This window comes from Manacus candei, unplaced genomic scaffold (assembly GCF_025592945.1).
Source record: "Manacus candei isolate 608988 ecotype Guabito, Panama unplaced genomic scaffold, ASM2559294v1 h1tg000037l, whole genome shotgun sequence".
In the NCBI taxonomy this organism is placed as follows: domain Eukaryota; kingdom Metazoa; phylum Chordata; class Aves; order Passeriformes; family Pipridae; genus Manacus; species Manacus candei.
In genome coordinates, this window is record NW_026138085.1 from 14,135,991 (window position 1) to 14,156,009 (window position 20,019).

The 20,019-nt window shown below is 46.7% G+C and overlaps 1 protein-coding gene across 2 annotated transcripts in view; it reads left to right on the forward strand.

Annotated features, from left to right (window-relative positions):
* The first annotated feature begins 2,838 nt into the window (after positions 1-2,838).
* The window catches only part of RASGEF1C (RasGEF domain family member 1C), a 71,644-nt gene continuing 54,463 nt past the window's right edge, over positions 2,839-20,019 (forward strand). Inside the window, exon 1 of one of the 2 annotated variants that reach the window (XM_051793510.1) lies at positions 2,839-3,060. The gene's annotated coding sequence lies outside the window, so the exon portion shown is untranslated. The remainder of the gene's footprint in view (positions 3,061-20,019) is intronic. The other variant, XM_051793509.1, reaches the window with a different exon arrangement.

Here is a 20,019-nt window from a genome sequence, read left to right on the forward strand (position 1 = left end):
GTGCCTTATCCCAGGGGGAGAAAGGCGTTGTTCTTATTTGCTCGGGATCAAACAGTTATGTTACCTTGTTTCTTTTAAGAAACTGTTTATTCTTAAAGTGGGACGAAATAAAGAACAAAATCAGTGATTGACCTGTTAGTGGTTGAATTTTACGTTAAGCTTCCCTGTTTTCTGCTTCTAGGAGAATAACTTCAGGAAACAGCAAGTACCTGCTTGCAGAGGGGCACAGAAACAAAAGGTACACTCAAAAAGGCAAAGCCTGAGGAATATTACCCTGGAATATCTAAGGAACAAGTTGAAGCCAGCTCTGAACCTTTAATAACGTGTGGAGAACTATAACAGAGGTCGGAGAGGAGTGAGTACACTGTTCCTCCTCTCTTTGACAAAGCTGGTCCTTGGAAATCACACACTTATCAGCTTAACACCTGGGAAGATGGTGGAAAAACTGAGTCAATGAGGGGCAGCTGAAAAGTACTGATCTGTAGACCTGAAGGGAGAAGAAGACTCCTGCTGAAAGGTCCATGAAGCATAAAAAACCCAAGGATGTTGCCAATAAGGTAAGTGTGTGAGTTTTACTTGTATCTTCACTCAAGAGCTCTCAGGTTGGAGGACTCCCCCATTAAGGGTGAATGTTCTCCTACATCTGCCCTTGAGGGAAAACTAAACTAGGTAGTTCTCTGAAGTTATTTCTATGTAGGTTTTAGAGGAAGATTGGGAAGTCTAAGTGAGAGCCTGTAATTATGCTGGGCTGGTTTTTAAAATAAAAAAATTAACATTTCGGAAAAAGACCTTAAGAGAGAAACTGCAGTCAGTCTGTCAGGCTGCTTGTCCTCTGGTTCAAGTCACATTGTTCCAGACTGTATTGATTTTGTGCCTCCCTCACCTCTTTTGTATTTATATCCTCCTAAGAAAAGATTCTACTGTGGCTAAAGTTAAACTAGAGGAAAGGATAATCTTAGTTTCTTCATCCCCATCCTGCCTCCTAAGCCATCAGCTCTAGAGGCAACTGTGCTCAGGGAATACACACGGCTGCCTCTGACATTACACCTTCCCCATGCCTTTGCTCTCTGGGGATCACAACTGAATCAAGAACAATATGAAAAATAGTGGCTGGAAACATGGCATCACTTCTATCTCTGTGATTGTGTCATCTGAGCAGCCATGGGGGTATTGGGGGGTGAGCAAAACCCCAAAGGGGCCCAGTCTAAGGCAAACCAAGGATACTACCTGTCCTGCACAGCTTGTGAAGCCCTGTTTGCTTGGGTCCCTTAGAAATCTGTAGAGCACAGGTGTAAAAACAAGGAGCATTTTAGTGTTCCTGCTGAGGAAAAGGCAGAGCTCCTCGTGCTGAGGCCAAAGTTAACACTGATGTAGCCCCAGTCTTCGGGTAGAGCCACCCCTTTACCCTTCATATAGGTACAAAATGATTCTCAGTCCACAGGTGTCACCTTGGTGCCACTGGTAAATATAAAATGGGAGCGTGACTATGCTTGTGGGCTTGTGCTGAGAAGTTGGTAATTGCTTGAAAGGACTGTAATTTTTGCCTTCACTTAAAAAAAAAAACAAACACAAAAAAAAAGCTGATAAATCTGGTGGTTAAAACCTGGACTGTGGAAAAGGAGTGGGCAGGATGTGCTCTTTTTTGGGGGTGGGGGGAGCTGACTTCCAACCTGCATTTTGTGTTAACACACAGAAATGCCCAACCCTTTAGACATTGCCCGAGCTGACATGAGAGAGGTTCAGATGTGCAGGCTCTCTGTGGCTCCCCTTTGCAGCCCTGGGCTAGGAGAATTCCCTAATCCTGCTTATCTGAAGTATTTACACTCCTCACAGTGTCCAAGTGTCAGCAGGAATGGCATGGCTGGGTTTCGGCTTTGAGTCATCGGGTGAAAGCAGTGTGGTCTGGGGCCTGTAGTGACTAGAAATCATTACCTTGTGTTGGCTGCTTGTCCTCTGCAAGATGAATTTGTGGGCTTGATCCATTTTCCCCACATAGATGCATAAAACACCCACACATCTGGCTTGTATTAGCGTGTCCTCACTGGCAAATTCCCTAAAGACAAACCAAGCTGGGGAGAACTGGGGTGTTTTAACCAGCTGCAACTCACCTGGCCCGTTGAGAGCACAGGTATAGCGAGGGAGCTGCACAGGGTGTGCTGGTCCTGCTCAGCCAGCCAGGACACCCTCTGCTGCCACCCTAAAGCAGTGCCGTGCTCCTGTTCAATCACACGGCCCTTTCCCAACGTGTGCGATAAACTTTCATTTATGTAACCGGGGCGTTTTGTCCTCCATGCCTGCGAGCAGCCCAGTTAGAAAGCCAGCCCGTGCTTTCTAAGGACACGCACTTCAAGAAATAAGCAAACAAACGTTGCCCCTCAGTTTTCACCTGCCCCGAGCCAAAAGCATCCACTGCAATGTCAGGTCCCTAAGCACGGGGTTCTCAGGAGAAGGGTGCTGGACGTGCGGGGTACACCTGGAGAGGGGTCCCCGGGGCAGTGCCCGGCCGCGGTGTCGGGGGAGATGCCGGCGGGCGAGGGGGACACAGCATCCGCGCAGGGGGGATTCGATCGGCGCGGCTGCCAAAGCCAATTATCGGGGCGAGGACGACATAATTATATTAGGGAACATCTGTACTTCATTAAAAGCCCTCGCGGGGCGGATTCGCGCCGGGCCACGTTACGCACAGGCGCTTCCACCCCCTCCTCTCCCCCTCCGCCCTTTTCCGCGCTCCGGCAGCTGCACCGCCCCGGGGCCGCCCCCCGCCCCATCCCCGCGCCGCCCCCCGCCCCGGGCGGCCGCACCTGCCCCCGGCCGGGCCCCCCCCGCCGCCGCGGACCCTCCCAGCGCGGCGGGCAGGCGGCGCTCTGCGGCCGGGCTGTGCGGGGGCCGGGGCGGGCGGGCTGCTCTTCTTCCTCCTCCTCCTCCTCCTTCTCCTCCTCCTCCTTCTCCGCGGCGGCGGGCAGATGCGGCGGATCGCGGGGCGGCTCTGGCCCGCAGCGGGCTCCCGTCCCCCCGCCGCCCCCATGGACGGCAGCGGGGGCAGCAGCCGCGCGTAGCTCGGTGAGTCCCATCCCCGTCCCCTCCGCCGCGCCCTGCCCTGCCCTGCCCGCTCCGCGCTGCCGCAGCCGCCGCTCCCGCGCTCCTCCGCGTCCCTCTCTCCGCGGAAAACATCGCCCCCCCACCTCGCCCCGTGTTGGGGCCGGGCCGGGATGGGATGGGATGGGATGGGCTGCGGGGACCGGCCCTGCCACCTGCTCCCGGCGGCGGCCGCGGCTCCCCCGGCGCTGCCGCCCGGTCCCTCCCGCCGGGACGGGGTTTTTTGGGGAGCGCTCCCCGGTTCTGCCGCGCCAGCGTCCTGCCTCCCTGTCTATCCGGAGTCCCCGTGCAGTTGGGCTCCCGAACATTTGTTTCAGGGTAGGACTTTACCAGTATCAGTCTCGGAGTTATTTTGTTTCAGCCAAATTTAATTTAAACTGACTCAGCGGTTGTGAGAAGCTCCGGGGTAAAATGTCAGTATGAGGGTTGTTTTCTTTGCCTGGGATTTAAAGACCTCTCTCTGTGTATATTCGGTAATGATTTCTTGTTGTAAAATAATTTTGCTGTTGCTCTATTTACTCCTGGAATTTAACAGTCGTCCAAGACAGGCTTGTTAGAGGCTGAAATAATCAGCTCCAAGGCACAGACACAGCCCTTGGTCGTTAACAGGTGCAACGTGCATGTTCTTATGAACAATGAAATGGTTTCAGCATTCAGGTTTATTTGTATGCTCTGCATTTCTGTGACTCTGAAGAAATTGTCATGCTATGTTATGTCAAAGATGTGCTTACGGCGGGAGCGTGTCCATAGTACCCAATTAATAGGACAGGGGAGCAGCTGCACAGACCTCATCCCGCAGTGGTGGCTTTAATACCCACGGTGTTCCTGGGTGACATCGTATAGCCTGGGGCGTTTCGGTGGCTTTTGTGAGAACCCGCACTGGGCACTGATCCCTCTGGCACAGGATGAAACACTGGGAGATGAGGGGAAAAAGAGAAGTGAAGGGACCACTTGTGCTTGAATTGTATTCTCTAGACCTGATGGTCTCTGCCTGTATTGAGTAGGCTGGGGATGGCACATCTTATCATGTTACTGAAACCTAAAATACTGACACTTATATTGCACAGGAGAAATTTCCTAGACAGCTATTTCCCAGATAAAAAGACTGTCATTGTTTTAGTAGCTTCGTGGGCTCCTTATTTAAGGCATTGGGAATTGACTTAATGGGAATCACTCAGGAATTAGAGGTGTTGATCAGAAAGAAATTAGTCTGGGACTTAATTATCGTTCCCAAGCCAATGTAGCGTAAAAGGTGTATTCCAGCAGTCCTGGATGTGGGATACCTGTGCTCTGTGGTGCAGCCAGGAGCACCTTGTGCCTGAAGGTGTGTCTGCCCTCTTCAGCACTGAAAGATGCATCATGCTGGTGCTCTGCTTTCCAGGACTCTTTTAATCTCATCTGTTTTGTCAGGGATGGGAGAAGGAGTGGGCTGCCTGTGTGGAATGGGGAAGGACAACTGGGTTAAGGGGTGAGGATGGGGAGAGCATTCCTTTGTTACCCTCTGGCACTTCACATATTCCAACAAAGAACTGGTAGAGCAAAGGGAGAGTCAAGGGTCTAGCCAGGGAAGAGTGCCTGGTAATGAAGTTTGACCTGCTGGGTGATATTAATGGAGGCACCAAACAACACAAAGGCACCAGAGATGTCTGAGAAGTCTTAGCTTATTGTGAGAGATTCTCTGAGAAGTTATGCCTTGTACCTTACCCTATCATAAGAGATAGTGCTTCTTCCTCCGTGGAATTGTTGATAAAGTCATGGTGGTGTCACCTGGGGCTTTCAGTCCTCTCCAGAGGGCTTCCCCAGTGGTGGGCTTTGCCAGGTCGTGCTGATGAGCTGCAACAGCAATTAACTTCATGTTGTTCTTTAGTAGCTGCAAACCTTGGAGCAGCAAAGCGTTTTGCAAAGGATGTGGAGAAGCATAACCAGCATTTCTAGTGCTGTGTTAACTTCCCTTGGACTTCTTACAGCCTCACCCAGCAATGTGATTCCATCCCTTGTGGTTCTTGGTTCAGGGAGGTGAAGTTAGAAATACATTGGCATTTTGTATAGTTCTAATTGAGCCAAACAAGGAAGATAAACACCTTGTTAACCCTTTGCAAGGTGCAAATGGAACAGCTCCCTCTGGTCTAGTGCTGTGTACTGTAAAAATACAGTGCACTTCTCAGAAGGCCATTGCTTGAGGAGAAAACATTTCTTTTATACCATCAAGTCAACTTCATCTGATGATGTTCAGTTGAAAAGATTTATAGCATTATTTAATCAAATTTGAGGACAGTAATCTTAAAGGATTCTTTAAAAATCCTCAGAAGTAATTAGCAGCCTTATTTAGCATCTTGGACAATTTACTCTGGTGAGAGTGATTTGTCCTTTTCACATTGCTGGCAAAATGTGATGTTGCTGTGAGTAAGCTGGATAATGTTTACAGATCTGCTATAGCAGCAAAGCTCTGGATAGTGGTCCTTTGGTTGCCTGAGGCTTTTCTTGTTTGACAGGGCTTTGAAAATGATCTCTGGATGCCAGTTGTATGTTTATGCTGCAGATGCTCATCTGGCCGGGGCTGTGTCCACTCTGCAGCAGTGGATGTGGCTGGGAGTGCTTTGCTCTGCAGGAGTGTCTGGAGCTCAGTGCATCCTAGTGCTGCAGGTACCTGCTCTTGCTCTGCTGAGCAAACCTGTCCAAAAGGAGTTGTACCCTCACTCCACTGACTTGATCCATCTGCAGGAAAGGATCTGAGTAAAAGGGGGGTCGATGCAAGAGCAGAGCCTTATGGACACCCTGGCCAGCTGGCTTAGGAGACTGGTAGCCCCAAGCCATTAGCTTGGCCAGGAGTTTACCCCGATATAAATTGAGTTAGATGTTTCAGATAGTGTCCTCAGAAGAAGGCCTCTTCCCTCACAATAGACAGTTAATAAATGAGGGAATTAATAGTTGCAAATGAATCCAGAATCACAAGTTCAAATCCGTGGGCTGAGTTCCTTAGTTCATTTATTCTGGATTCTGATTTCCTTTCTCAAGAGCTGCTCTGCCTGTGGAATAGTAGTTCATATGCTCTGGGATACTTCTATCACATAGCACCATGCTGGTTGTGTTTGAGAGATTTTGTCTAAGCAAACTCCCTCTGGACATTTTCCCTACCTGCAGGTTTCCTCAGGGATGCAGAAGCTTAGCAGGTGTATAGTGAAGGCCTTTGCTGGTCAAATGTTTACTCATGTCCTAAATATAACTTCTGGGAATGTGTGTTTGTTTTGGAGCCGGGGAACACTTTTCTCCTTTACCCTCTTTATAGATTCAGAGGATTTAAGCATATGATTAACATTAAACATGTGAATATTCTCCACAGACTCATTTTTTGGATCAAAGACAAGAGCGCTCAGTCTGTTGAGAGGATGGAACCCACAACCACTAAATGCAGGGAGCAGATCTACTGCTATGCTTGTCTAAAAAGTGTATGATATGAGTGCTTTGGATTTATGTCTGTCTGTGCCCCAAATCCCTCTGCTAACTGCCGTCTTGATGTTCCTTATCTACGAAGTGCTTGCAAGCATTAACAAACCTTTGTGATGCTGCTGAGACGTGTTGTTATCCCCTTTTTCCAGAAGGGGATGCTGAGAGAGTTTGGTGATCTTTGGTGAGACCACTGTGGGTTATGGATAAAGCTGGGCATTGAACCTGGAGCTTTGAATTCCCAGCCCAGTAAGGCAGCAGGAAGGGGCAGCAGCACAGCTCTCTGGCAGTACTGGGTTCTTTCTGCCATCTTTCACACGGTCAGAATGCTCCCCAGATTTGCATCCTGACACAGAGGCTTCTCGTATTATCTGCTGGGTCAGACTCCAATGCAAAATAGTCTGTCTACAGGAGTGAGCAGTGGCCTGTTAAGGGAAGGAATCTCAGAGAAAATTGTGTGTCCGTGCTGGCTCTCAGCCTTGCTGGATGTTGCAGGCAGAGCTGCTGCGTCAAGATTCCTCTTATCTGAGCTTAGAAAAAGGGGATTTTTTCCATCTTCTCGAAGTGCAGTGATTCTTGATTTCTCACTGATTTAAAAATACTCAGTGCCTCTACAGAGCAGGGAGCCCAAGTCCATGCATATAAATATAGACACACTAGGTGTGCGTGCCTGTGAGCTGGCAAATGAATCAGTTCCCAAATCTGAAGTTGGCATCCTGTCATTTTGAGCTCCGAGGTGTTTTGTTTTTTCTTCTTCTTCTTCTTCCTGGTTTTATTGTGCTTCATTTCTTAAATTAGAAGAATTTCTCAAGAGAGAATGGGTTAACTTCAAACCTAGAGGAACGTGCTTTGCACTGATCCTGCAGGGCTGTGCTCATGCAGGACAGTGCAGGGGGGAGAGGCCAGTGCCTGCCTCCCTCCCTTGCTGCTCTGCCCCTGGACCATAAGAGCTTCCCAGACCCACAGTGGGATGCCAGTGTGCTGGGAAGCTGTTGGGGCCCAGGCAGGCTCGTGCTGGGTTCAATAAACTGTGACAAAGGCAAGTTTCTGTGTGTTTTGAGTTTTCCCTTTATAAAATTCAATTTATCAAAATCCAGTGTTTTGTAGTACAAGGCAAGTGACAAATTTGCAGCAATTCTGGAGTTTCCCACAGGACAGCAGTACCTGTGCATACAAACATGTGTGAGGGACAGACAAGCCCTAATTGGGAATTTACTGCCTTTGCATGCTTTGTGAATGAACCACAACCTTCCTGAGCTTTTACACGTACATAATGGCATCTTTCCCTCTTTCCTTTTATCCTCTGTAGGGAACCTGTGTTCTTCAGAACTCATGTTCCCTTCCATAGATGACCCAATCAGCCTTCATCATTGCTTGTTAGATCAGAAACTTATTAGTTAATAGCAGTACTGTTCTTCCTTTTAGTCCCTACTACAGCTAAGCTCATGGCATTTACAGACAGACTTGTTAGTCATTAATATTCTTTGTATTCTTCATCTTTGGCTTCAGAAGAGAAGGCCTTTCATCTTTTGCCTTGCTTTGTTTTTTTAGAAGAAACCAAGTTTGACTGGAGGAAAAAAGAAACCAAAAAAACATTTCTCTCCTGCTTTCTTATAAGCTTCCAAGCAGTCTCCCCTGCTGACTTTGTACTTTCACAGTAGACAAACATTGACTTTGTTTTCATGGAATATAGCTGTTTTTTTTTTCCTTGGTTTACCTTTTTGGTTATGCCTCAGCAGCTTGACAGGACAGGATTAATTAGCAACAACTGCCTCTTTTGCTGAAATTCTCAATTCTTTACTCAATTTTCCCATCAGGTTTATTGTACCTAAAGTCAAGTTGTTGTAAAGAGACCACAGTCATGTGTCTAAACTTAGAAAAATTGTGAAGGGTTTCCCTGGTTTGGAGACTGTTTGGAGACTGTGATCAATCTGTCAATTCTTGTTCTCTTCTTTAAAAGAAATCAAAATGCTGATACCCAGGAATGTATTTTAACTCTGTGTACTGGGGGTGACGTGTGCCAAACCCATGTCCTCAGCTGGGAAAGGCTTTGTTTCCATCATTAAATTCTCTCTACCTATAAGTGGTCAAATCCTTTGCTAATCTGCAGTGTTAACTAAAAGGAAAATACAGAGGCACAACATTTGTTGTTTGTGATCTATGAGATCTCAGACCTTATTTCTGAAGAGCAGGACCAAAAGAAAAAAAAAAAAACCAAACTTCTGACCTGGGCTATCTGGTTTGCTCTTGAGGTTCATTCAATGCTTCTCTAAGTGTGCCAGTAGTTCATATCCATGCTGCTCAGGTTTCCTCGCTCCCAGCTCTGATGCGGTGCACATCGCAGTGCGATCATTAAGTGTGATTACCACATTTTTGACCTATTTAAAAGTGTCTGGCTGTGAAATTCCAAAGATTCTAATTTAAGCTATAAAACAGATTATTAATGTGCCGCCGCTTACACATTTCATGGCTCATTTCCTGATTACAGCAGTTCTGAACGTGTACGTGTTGGCTGTTCCAATGCGTGTGGATAAACATCCTATCCCGTGTACAGCCTGGTCACCTGGCTTGGGGCTCATGTTCCACATACCTTCCACAACTTAAAACAAGTGGAAGAGAAAGCCACAAGTGCAGGAAGTTGTGACAAACCACACTGGTACGGGCAAAAGGCTTCATGCTTTTTGTAGGGCTGGAGCTCAGGATAGGGTACGGGAATGAGGGTCATGCTGGGGTATGGAAGTCAGGCAAGAGAACAGGCTTCAGGAACATCTTCAGACAGTCCCTTGCTCTGCCCTGTGGACTGGAGGTGCCCTCTGAAAGCATAAGGTCTGGATGGCTGTCCCTGGATTGCTGCCAGGAGACTTCAGCTGTACTGAAACTGGAACACAGGCAAGATGCTGCGTGTAGTCAGAGGATCTGCAGAGAGCAAAGATGACTGTCAGGATCTTCAATCTGTTCCATCGCTTCATTCAAATCTGTCACATTGTTCATGGAACTGAAACTCTCCAGAGCCTCCTTTACCCATGTGCACAGAAAGGAGTTTGGGGTTATGGTTATGTGGGTCACTTATGATTCAACCTTTAGGATGGCCCAGCATGAAATAATTCACTAGGGTTACAGATGCAACTGCGAACAGCAGGTCCAGTGGAGAAATTCAGGTTGAAAGATAAAGAGCAGGTGAAAGTATTGTAGAAATTATCCTGTGATGCTATGAGGCACTTCTGAGCATTGTGCACTTACATTGATGTTTCATAGGATTACTTATGTGCTGAAAACTGCACCTGGAGATCTCCTTGAGCTGGGAGCATGTGTAAAGCTGAGTGTGTGGCTGGCTGTGTTTGGTGCCTTGTTCCAGAGGGGCTGAACCTGGTCCTGCATGAACTGCCAGGTATAGATGTCTGCCTCTGTATGAGATTAGCAGTGATTTTATGCAAGTTTGGGATGCAGGATGAAAGCAAGGTCTGGAGCAGGTGAGATGGGACCTGGGGGAGAACTTTGAACCAGTTGTGCCTTGTGCACACAACATGAGAGAGGTGAGAACCGGGCACTAGGCTGTGGAGCTTGTCCCTGCTGAGGAGCAGTGTGTCTTGGCACTTTCTGCCCTGCTCCAAGGAGAGGGGATGGAGGGAGAGGTGCAATTAGTGCTCCCCATCTCCAAGCACTGCTGGAGGACAAGGTTAGCAGTGTCCCTCGTGGCTGCTGCTGTGCCAAGACCTGGAGGAGAGATTCCTGTTCCTCCTGGCCTCCATGGAGACTGCCAGTATTGTGTGCTCTTCTGTTGCATCGGGGATGGGATTTGTGCTTCTGTTCCTGGCATGTGCATATGCTAAGCAGCATTTCAGATGCTCAGTGTGTATTGCTTTAGAACTTTATAAAAGCAGAGTGGCTGCCATTCATTACTCAGTTGCTGGAACTGATTTGGATCCTTCTGTCTCCCAACTGAGAGGCTGGTAGTGAGGCTGGCTGAGCCCTGGTAGAAGGTATCATTACATAGTGTACACAGCTGGGAGAGCATCAGCTCGTCGTTCGCAGTTGTCTTATTTCTTAATGTGGTGTAGTAAATTATAAATGTACACAAACACCTACGGAGTGTTTCATTCATGAGCTGCCAGACTGCAGCGTGCTTTTTGAAATGGCTGGTTCGGGGGTTGTTTTTGTTTTGTGGGATAATTTCGTTATCTGATACCAGGCGTTTCCTAAAAGTAAATCGATCACGTGAGAACCATGTGTCTGTTAGTGATTCTGCTAATAAAAATTTAGTAGTTTTTTTTTATTCTATAGAAGATTTTCTATCCAACAGCCTTTTTATTCTTTGTGGCTGTTATTAGGTAATTTCAGGAAGGCCATTATTTGCTAATGGGTGTGTTGTAGGGCTTGGAAGCATGTGCCACAGCATCCAACAGAAGTATTTGAAGGAACAGATTGTTAGGAAAACGTGCAAGAGATTTGTATAAACAGAGATGGTTACAAGGAGTCCCTCTCGTGGCATTACTCACATGCCTCTGTTCTGGGCTGTAATGGTGCTAACAGTGATCTAATTTGTGTGTTAAAGCAAGGATCTTCTGAAGTGGAACCACAAATGACAGCAGAATTATGATTACGGGGCGGTCAGTGCTGATGGCGAGCCCAACATAACACACAAGTCTGGCTGCTGTTAGGAGAATGTGCCCGTCTAATAAGCAGCTTAACTTGGTGTATTACTGTGAAATAGAAAGAACCATGGAATATGTGATGTGAATAGTAGTCTGGATTTCCCTGTCACTTCGTATTTGTGTTCCTGGAGCTGCCCTGGTTTCGCCAGGGTTACTTCTGAATTACACCCAAGTGAATGAGAGGTGGATTTCCTCTTCTTGGCACCTTTCTTTTTAATCTGGAAATGGCACTATAATTTCTTCCTTTTAGCCTTTTTGAAGTTTTCATATCAGACAAAATGTAGCCAGAAAGACTAATTGGTCTGAATGTTTTATTTTTCCTGGTCAGCTGCTGACTGATACAACTTATTCAATTCCATTGAAGAGAATAGGTGCTGTTCCTTTCTTACTAATGGGAGTTGAATTAGGCCATTAAAGGCCAATTTCAGGAGAGATATTAGCAAATACTAAGGCTTGATCCACAGCATTTGGCAGTCAATAAATCAGCAGTTGCTGTCTACACAATAGAAGGTCTAGTAGGGGTTTGAGTGTCTTTCAGATTGAGAGCCCTCATCTTGAGTATCACTTCTTTAAGTTTTCTGAAATCAGTTAAATTGAGATGAAACCAGTGACTTGTTCATGTTTGTTGGAGTTGCTCAAAATTTATGTTCTTCACTGAGAACAGACTGTGCTCTGCTGTGCCTGGATGGGGGAAACCAGAAGCTTTTCCCCTTGGACTATAAATAGCCTGACAAATGTTTGTGTTCCAAAGGAGGTGTTCAACCAGCCACTGACGTGTTTCCAAATTGCCTTAAATCACTTCCTGATCGTTTACATTGCAGGTATCCAGGTTTTACTTTTGGTAGGCTTTTACATGCATGAAGTTTCCTTTTAAGATTGTTGTGTCTCTCCCACCTTCCCTTCTGTCGGGATTCTTCTTTACAAGCCCCGTGTAAATATCTCAGTGGTATGCTGTGGAAAGAAAAGTTTGTGTACGAGGCTGTGGGTTTGAGTGTTTGAGCAAGAAGCACAAGAAACAGGAGGTTCTGCCTGCACACCTTCTATCTTGATGCTTTGACAAGCCCCATTTAAAAACTCTTATGGCAAGTGATTTTTCTGAGCACGTGTGGAGGGGAATGTGTAAAGTGCTTGAGATGGTGGGGACTAGGAAAAGGCATGACAACTGCTTTGTGCAAGATGATCTGTGTTGGGAGGAACAAATGGTGCACTGAGATGACAAATGGAGCAGCAGAGGTGCAGCTGGGCTGCCAGGGCTGTTCGATAGCAGAGGTACCGACAAGCGGCTCCGTGGAAGGAGTTTGTGGTCAATATAAACAATTTCCTGTTAGGTTTGAGCTTGCTGATAAATTAATGATATAATTCTCATTGATTTAATTAAATTAGATTCCAGGGCCTTGATTTGCAGAGTTTTCTGGTAGGGGTTTTGTAACTAGACGGGCAAATAAATGGCCTTTATTTTCTTGCTTGCTGGGTGGGGGTGTCTGGTGATAATTACTGCATTTATCAAGGCGTCCTTCCATGTTGGAGACAGGCTGGTATCCACTTCTGATGGACGGAAACAGGGACAGTGAGATTATGGGCCTTGTCTAGAGGCTGCTGTGAGATGTATCAGAGCACAGGGGTTAAGTGCTAGCACCCTAAAAGCCACATTGGTCTCCTGAGTCATGCATTGCACCTCCTTTGGGCTGTTCTGTGCCTTTCCCTTCCTGGGGAGGGCAAAGAAATGCTGCACAAATCTGGCACTGTTCCTGCACCAGGGTGTTACTGCTGTCAGCAAGGAAAGCTCAAGTGCAAAGACTTGGAGGTTTCGGTACCGTCCCAGCTTTGCTTTTCACCTGCCGAGACAACATGTGCCAATGTCACATTGCTCTGATTTAGTTTTGCTTTCTCTCACATGAGTTTGAACGTGTGTTGGCTTTTGTCAGGAGATCAAGAAGGAATTAGAGCTGCATTCTACTTAATTGTTCGTCAGCAGCTAAAATCATGACAAAATTGCTCCACCCCAATTAGTAAAACAGCTATTAAGAAGAGTTAATTAGAGTCAATAGCTGAATTTTATTTATACGTATCTTCTTATTTCTGCTAATTACTGTGTTGAGTAACAAGTTTAGTAAGACCAGCTTATAAGAGGAGCGACAATTAAATCTTAAGAAGAAGAGAATGGTTTTTTCCCTTCAACAGAACTGGAGGAGTTTGTACCCATGAGTTAGATTTGCAAAGCCTCTGAGCCTCCTCCATTGGTTTTTTTTTTCCTAGAAACAATGCTGTCAGCACCAATCACCATTTCCCCAAAAGGGTCATTTACCTTTCATAAAAAATAATAAAGACCTGTATAAATATTCTCCATATGCTGCTCCTGGATTGTATTAGTGAAATATGTCAGTGTTTGTGGTGTGTGCAGCCCTGTGTTTCATGACATCACTTGAAAAATGCAAGACATTCATGTGAGTTATTTGGAAGATGGTGACAAGCCTATTTGGCAGAGCTGTGTCTTAAAGAGAGCATTTTCAGGCACAGAGCAGAGACAAATATGCGTGGCCAGTGCTGGGGTAGCAGACTTCAGCCCATGTGCTGCTGGAAAGATGGCTGTGGGGCTTTCCAGTTTGCTGGGCTTTTCCAGTGTGACCTGTGGGACCAAGTGCTTGGAGGCACCAAGCAGATGGCTATGAAGATCTTTTCTGCATGGCTTCCAGAGATAGGAGAGCAGGGGGGTTTTGACAGCTTATGTAGTGTTGGGTCTCTACCACACCTTCCTATTTTCTATCCGTGGTTTTACTGAGCTTCTCAGATTATCTCGATGGTGCCAAGGTGGAGCTCAGTAGTAGAACTGTAGACACAGAAGAATCTAAGGTCAGGGTTGGCCTCTTTAAGCAAGTTAGACTTCCACCTGACAGTGCTGGCTAGAGCAGGTTGAACCTGTGCACATCTGGTGCCTCATACACCTGAATGCAGGTGTTTGCATTGGTGACCAGAGCTGGGTTTGTCTGAGCCAGAAGGACAAGGGTCCCTGGGGGCAAGCTGGGTTTGGAGTTGGATCATGAGAGTGTGCTGTGGGCAACTGAAGAGAAAATTGCCCCAGCCACCCTTCCTGCTGAAGCTGTTGTGCTCTGCCTTCCCCATCCAGTACAACAGGGACAACTGATAGCAAAGTGCAAGGAAGAAGCAGCTTTTGCCTGCATCTTTTTATGATTTTTATCTAGTCCCTGAGCCTTCCCTATATTATCTCCTTAAATCTCTGTGCCTGACACTTTTGCTTTAGCACAGTTGAATGTATTACTGTCCTGGGCTGTAAAAGAAAGCCTCCATAGGCTCTCTGGGAGTAAATCTCCCACCGTGCAGCTGCCTGCTTCAGTCCTCCCTTTTCATGTAGCTCTCTTTCGAGGAGTGAACTATTGCGAGGGTAAGTTGCTATATGCAAATTTGAGATTAAACCTTTTGTCTTTGCAGCATTTTCTATTTGAATTGCTCCAGAAAAGCAGTTGCAGGCTCCCAGCTTTGGACTCTGGCTGTGCAAACACCCCAGCTGAGGTGTTGGTGCATTGTGTGGTGTCTCGAGGTACAGCGTTCCCCACGGGATTGACAAAACCCATGGGGAGGTGATCTGTACTGCAGGCAGCAGCACAGAGTGAGGGCTCTTTTGCTTAATGAATATTGAACTTCTCCTGCCTAACAGCAGGCTGTGTCCTGCTCTGCACGTGAGCATCTCTGTGAGAGGCTGAGCTGCGGGCAGGAGCGCTGCTTGTGAATCCATTAATCCATGTCTGGGTGATGGGTGTGCTCCAAACAGGGCTCTGCTGCTCACCCAACAGTTGGTGTCATGCAAGATGATTTTTTTTTTTTTTCAGTTGTTTGGTTCTAGTTATTTTCCCCTTAAAAGTCTTTACTTAGTGCTGGATGCCTTTCTCGAGCTGCCCACATTGCATTTTCTGCGTGACAATGTCCTGCTTTGGAAAGAATTGATGTAATAAATTTGTGCACACAGCAGTCCCTAAATTCAGCTCTATTTGTGGCAGGAGTTCCAAAGGGCAAATGCATCTCAGAAACATTGTGACTGTTGCATGAAATGGTAATTGTAATGCATGGAAGATCAGCTGCTGATTTATTTTTATTAGTGCAGATGAAAATTACTATGATGTTTCAAGTAGGGCGTAAAATAATATCTTTAATCTCATTCCAGGAGAAATATTAACTTCAAATTTTGTATTTCTTTTCTTTCCCAAACCGCTGTAAAATGCTTAGTGTGTGACCTGAGTGTCTGTTCTGTCATGTTTATGTATGAAGGTTTCTTTTTTCCTGCTCAAAATAGGAAAAGTGTATTTTGATTTCTGTATTGCTTTATGCAATGTAAGTTCCGGTTTCTTTGATCAGGAAAAAGTCTCACTTTTTAACCAGAAGTGTGCATTTATCCCATTAGACAAAAGTTCATTTCCAAACAGGACACTGCAGGTGACTTCAGCTTAAAAACCACCCAGAGTGAGAAGTCAAACATTTGCTATCAACCAGGGCTTGTGGAAGGGACTGTTTCTACTCTTGGTTTCCTACAGGTGAGAACCAATATGGTTCTGGAGACTTTATAGACACACAAGTAGTTTCTTGGAAGGCTGATTGCAAATTGAGGTTCTGAGGAACATCCAAGTTTCCACTTCTGGAGTTTCTCCAGCTCTCTTGGCACAAACTGCAGGGAGGATACAGCCATATCCTGTCTGTGACAGGTTAATCTGCTGCCCGTGTCCACACCTCGAGGTGGTTGGCAGTACAAAAGCAGGCCTGGGGATGGAAATTAGTGCTCCTCCCTGCTGCCATTTCGGGGTGGATGATATAGGAGATGAGGGGCTCGATGTGCCCCAGCTGCTGTAGCAGACCTTCCTGCTGTCCTACTGCTGTACAGCCCAGCTCAATTCTGTCAGCAGGCAAAATCTGTGTCAACTGATGGCACTGGCCGTGGCAGGCAGATCACTGAAGAAAAAGGGATGATTCTCCTGGCATGACTCAGCACTCCTGCTCTGAACTACCAAAACAGAGGTGGGTAAGTACAGTTGTGAATAACTGATACTAAGTGTTTTCATCCCCAGATGAGTTGGCAAAAACATGGTTATAGGCAAGCCAGGACTTCATACCTGTGTATGAGAAAGTGAATGCACGTTTCTGTGACATTGTCCTGTCTCTGCCCACTGCACTGTGCTAGCAGTGATGTTTCAGTGGGGTTAATTGCTGGCCTCAATAGCATTATGGGAAAATTGTAAGAGGCCTTGAAGAGAATATTAAAGGATTGAAGTATTGCTTAAAGCATTAACAGAAGATGCACATGTAGGTATGTGCGTGCATGTGTGTAATTGGCAATGCAAAGCCTTTGAATTGGAAATCATTGGTACAGAAATACAGTTAAGGGTTTAGAATGGAGTTAGTTCACACAGCCATAGGGAAAAGTCAGGGTATTAAAGCAGTAAAAAGATGTATGGCAAGGCATTCACTTTTGTATCAATATATTGATTATACTGAAGGGGGAGTGTGTGCAGAGATGGGTCTTGTGGTAGGAAAGGGAAATTTATTTTGAGGAATGGGAAAAATCCCTGAAAGTGCTGTAGGAAATTACTATTAATGCTGCTTTCTGAAAATCTGGAGAGGGTCCTTGTGAGTTTTTTTCTGTGTTCCAGGAAGTTGAGGACTGTCCTCTGTGTGGGAACAGCTTTGCACAGGTGAAAGAATCAGTGTGGTCTAAGACTCCACAGGTATAAGAGAAGGAAAGTCATGGTATGAAAATATTTATGATTACAAGAATTTGTGCCCTGCTAAAGTGACACTTCTGCTGTGAATAATTTACCATAATGAAAGTCAAGAGCTGGGCATCCTGGTGAGTTGACTCTGACTGTTCACTGTGAGAGTGCTGAGAGATACCCCTGAAGAGGCAAGGTTGATGCTTATTATTCCATAGAACAACTGGAATAGTCTTTCTGTATCAGTAGCACATGGTCTGCTAAGGATTGTCATCAGCTGGTCTAGGGAACAAACATCTGGATGCTGTCTATCCCAAATGACTTACCTGCTAGGAACCCTCTGTGTGGCACCAGTGAGTGTCCCTTCATCTGGGCTGAGCACCCTGCTGCTGTAAAGCTTTTTGTAGGCAAGGTTTTGGGAGGAATTTGGAGAAGGAGGCTTTGGGAGTGTTACAGGTTGAGCTGGGCACAGTCCCTATAAACCACACTGGTCTAGTGACTGATGTCTCTTCTGTTGACCTTGTTAGTGACATCCTGCCACCTCTCAGTGGGTTTAGGGTGTCAGGGGGACCTCCAGTGTGAAGTATGAAGTGGTCTCCACCACTGCCTTGTGCTCGAGCTGTGCTCTCACCCGTGTGTTGATGGTGCCCAAATCCACTGTGGGACTTGTGCACAGTGCTAACGATGCTCTCCTGTCCTGTCCATACCCCGACCTGGGCTCCTGCCCCAACCCTCAGCTAACTCCAGACAAAGCAGCTCACACTGTAGTTCACTGTTTAAATAAAAGTACACAGTGGTCCCCAGGTACTGAGACAGTCTGAGATGTGATGTCTCCGTGGTGTAGTGCAGGGTGTGGAGCCAGTTCATTGCTTTATATCACAGACATGCCCTGAGGGTCTTCTGTTCACAGGAGGCAGCTCATCCCTCTGTCTCCTGAGCTTTTGTGTAACCAATAGGCTGAGCTACTGTGTTTCCTTTGTCTGCTAAGTGCTAAATCTTTGTACTAACTCCTTTAGGAGATATTAGTATATTTAAGAGTTGCCTCGTCTCCACTTGCAAATACACTGCTTGTATTCCTGGATGAAGATATTCTTGGAATACTTACTTTAGTGTGAAGCCTCCAGTGGGCAATCTTTTATTCCAGAATAACGAGTCTTTGTCCAATTTAACGTAATGTACTTTGGAAGTGGAAGCCTGTAGTTTGTTGCACAGGAAATGCACTCATTTACCAAATCTCATTAATTAATTGGCACCTTTTTAAGGGAAGTTTCTTCTCTCTTGCGGTGTTTGAGAGAGAAGTAGCACTTTAGTTTTTTAGAATTGATCTCTGATTTTATGAGTGATTCCTTCTGCCTATTAAAAGCAATTTTTCTGCTACTTCTTGTTATGAAGAAGGGACCTCAGCTTTGAGAATTACAGTTTAAGCTGCTCAGAACTGTGTGGCAGCTCTGTGCTTGCTGCCAGGAGCTGGTGCTGTGCTCAGGACAGTGCGTCTCTGCCGTTCGACGTAATATTCTACGTGACGGAAAACTAAAGTAGCTTTTTTTTTTTTTTTTTTTTTGATTCCTTGTGTATCCCCCACCACTTCTGGGCGGTACAAGATTAGTCTTCTGGCTGCCAATCTACAGAGCTTTGCCCAAACCCCAAGACGCGTAGTGGCGCCTGCACTGCGCCAACCGTATCAGACAAACCTCGCCGCCTTTCCCAGCGGGCTCTATGGATAGAACTGTGCAGACGTTTCTCCTCAGCCACCTCGTCTTTGCTCCTTCCCTTGCTTCACTTTGTCATTTCCAGGTCACTTCCCTTGCCTTTGTCAGCATGTTCAGCGTTGCTCCGCGTAGGCGCTGCCCTCGGGAACACGGTCATGCATACTAAATTCACGTCTGGGACCACGGCATGAAGTGGTCCTTCCACTTGGGAGCCAGATGCAGCCATAGGGAAGAACAGGCAGGCTGCTGACCTTCTGGAGGTCAGTTCTCTGCAGCCACACGAGCACCTTCTACTGCCCTCCTGGAGTTGGAGTGTCAGGTGGGTGCGCTGCTTCTGCCACCCCTGGCTGCTCTGACTTGTCACCAGTGGTGCCTGAGCCAGTCTATTTTAGTAATGCAATTATTCACATTGAGCTTAATCAATGAGCCACAGAGCAATCTACCGGTGGCTCCAATCAGTGGAATTACTCAGAAGGATCAAAATGAGCTTCTCTTTCTGAAAATGAAGCTGTCATTCACACAGAAACGAGTTCAAGGAAACCCTGTTCTTTATGCAGGGTGTGCTGTGACCCAAGTACCTGTTCATGTAAGTCTTTGTCTTTCCGTAATGTAGGAGTAGGGGTCTATGTATGTTTGGGAGGTTGTGGGTCCCGAAGGTGTTTGCCTGCAGAAGAGCCAGGGAAATACCCTTAACTGAGAGAATATGAATAAAGGGCTGCAGAGAGTCCTGCAGTTTGCTGTTGCTCTGCCGGCAGCACCAGTGCAGTGGGTAAAAGATGGTTTCGGTTGGGTTCAGCTGAGTGTCTCCAGGACAATGTGGGCACAGCTCAGACTGTGGTCACTGCCTGAGCTGGAATTTTGTGCAGCTGTCCAGCAGTGAGCTGCTGTGTCTGGTACCTGCTGCCAGGAGCCTGCTGTCCCCATGCAAAGGGTCCTCACACCTTCAGCACTGAAGCGCCAACACACAGTGGGTGGACAAGTCCTCTTGCCTCTCTCACACATGTTCTTCCTTCCAGTTTTCAGAAATACACAGAGGATTGCAGGGAGCAGGGAGGGATTTGGTGTGGAAACTGGTGCTCCTCTGTGCTTGGCAGGACTTTGTCCAGGCTTACAGCTGTACAGAGGGGAGGCCAAATGTGCCCCCCCGTTTGAGCGTGCCTCGGCACAGCTGTGGGGAGGAATCCTGCCCACTGCCAGCCATGTGCTGGGATTTTTATGTGCTCATCTCTGCGTGCACTGCTATGTGTTATTCTGCAGACCTGCCTCTGTCTGCTGACTAGACCCAAAAATGCATCATGTTGTCTCCTCCCCCACATGTACTGGATGCTACTTGCTCACTGAGAGCATGGCTTGAAGGTTTTACCCTGCCCATGAACTGGTGCCAAAAGGGAGCTCTTTCCTCTT